The following is a 2228-nucleotide window of genomic DNA, read 5'->3' as shown; positions in this document are numbered from 1 at the left end:
GCCGCTACGCGCCGCGACAGGCACATCGCCCGTCACGGGGGTGGAGGAGGACGCCGCTGCGCCACCACCACCAGCACCGCGGCCGCTCAAGACCACGTGCGGGGCCTCGGTGTCTGCCCCAGAGGTCACCAGTTGGGGAGGCGGAGGCGGAGGGGGTGGGGGTGGATGGTGTATACCGATGAGATCCTTTGTCGCACCAAGAGAGGCCTCTACTGTCCCCGCATCGGCGCTACCGCGAGCTGGCTTTGAAGTCAGAGACTTGGCCTTGCTGCTGGAGCCATGTTGCATGCCAGGCTTGGCCCCACTGGTCGCGAGACCGCTACCGGAGCCGAGACTGTTGTTCGAGCCCTCCATTATCGTCTCCGAGCCAAATGCTCAAAAAGAAAAGAGTGGCGCTGTGGGAGTGCAGTCGCTCTCTCCCTCGGGGTCACTCTTAGCCGTGTGCTCGGGCACCGTCCCACAAAAGATGAGGGAGGGTCTTCTGCCTTTCCGAGTGCTACAGAGATATACGGAGGCGCAGCTGAAAATGAGCACGACCAAAAAGCAGCACAGGAGAGAAATGGGGGGGGGGCAAGCGTACCAAACAAGCACAACACACAACGCTACTCACACTGTGGGTGTGTGGGTGTTGTTGCTCACGCGATAGAAAACGAAAACAGAGAAGGATACAAACCACACAAAACGAAAAAGGGAGGAGGGATGGGAAGCAAAGCAGCAGCAGCAGCAGCAGCAACGGCGGTCCTTGCTGTCGCCGCTAAAGGTGCCTCTGTGATGGATAGCGTCTCTACGGCGGTAGGCGTGGAAAAGAGAGAGAGAGAGAGCTTGGCACGTTTGAAATGCACGCCGAGAGGCACCCACAAGCGCAAAACACACACACACACACGCACACGAAATGTGCCAGAGAGCGCTGTGTGAAAAGACGCCTTCTGCGACCTCGCAAACAAGCAATGAGAAAGAGAACAGCACGAGAGAGAGAGATGAAAGCCAAAGCGGGGGGAGGCCCCGTAAGTACAACCAGGCACACGCACACACACGCCTAGAGAAGGACAGAGAACGAGACACCCAACACAGAAGCGCAACAACACGCAGAGAGATACATGCAACAAGCGAGAGGGGAGGGGAGACGAGGCAGATGGCGAGAAGAGGGAGTGCAGTGGCAGCCTGGCAGAAGCAAAACGAGGGCAGTCCCTAAAGAAAAGGAAAAGAGAAACACAAAAAAGGGAAGTCAACTGTAAAAGAGCCAAAGATGATTTGTGCGCGGGGGAGAGGAGGAGGAGGGGGTGCAGTCAAGGGCAGTCGCGTGAAATGTTCGGCCGATACAACAAAGAAAAGAGAGCGCACACACTCTCCTCCTCTTCTGCAACCTACACAGAGAACACGCACTAGAAAATCAATAGTGCACACGCAACGGCGATGTTCGGGAAGGGGAGATGGGGAGACAAAAGGGAAGGCAATCAGCGAAAGCCCAAGAGACGTCCTTCACAGGGGTGACAACAAGAATGACAGGCACCAGCCACCAATACACACATACAATGCCACTGCAGGGTGACTCTGTGTGGGAAGAGGGAAAGATGAAGATGCTGAGGAGGGGTCCCACAAAGCCACTTGTCTCGCTGGGTGATGTAGAGCCTGCTAGCCACAGACAGACTGAGAAAAAAAGAGAGACTGCAAAGGGGGACAACAAGACTAACACAAAGGAGGCGAGTGAAAGATATATAATAGATGCAGATATATAAAGCAGCACAACACAAATTAAAATACAAAACACGTGTGCGTGTGTGACAGGCGTAGGTTTGTTTGCGGCTATGTATGTGAGCGGCGGCAGCGCTCTCCTTTGTAGTGATTCCCTCTCCTATGCTCTCCCTCTTTCCGTATCCGCTCCTCCGCTGGCAATGAAAGTGCGCCACGCGCAACTCAAACAAGTGTGCCTCAAGTGTGGGGAAAGAGGAAAAAGGGGGCGGGGTGGTGTGGAATGCGTGAGAGGGGATGCAGACGAGAAGATGGCAAACCCTTAAAACAAAACAAAACAAAAAAAACACAATAAGAGGTGAAGCAGTCGAGAAAAGTGAAAAAGAAACAAAGAGAGGAGAGGCGAAGGCGACTACGTGGGGTTCGCAGGAGACAAGGACAAGCAGGCTCTCGAAGGAAACTGCAGGCTGGAATGATCAAGACGCGGAGCACACAGCGGCCTCCTTGCTATTTTCTGTCTCAACGCATACACAAAGACA

The sequence above is a fragment of the Leishmania panamensis genome (genome assembly GCF_000755165.1).
Source record: "Leishmania panamensis strain MHOM/PA/94/PSC-1 chromosome 26 sequence".
NCBI classification, from domain to species: domain Eukaryota; phylum Euglenozoa; class Kinetoplastea; order Trypanosomatida; family Trypanosomatidae; genus Leishmania; species Leishmania panamensis.
Note: the sequence above shows the minus strand (reverse complement) of the source record.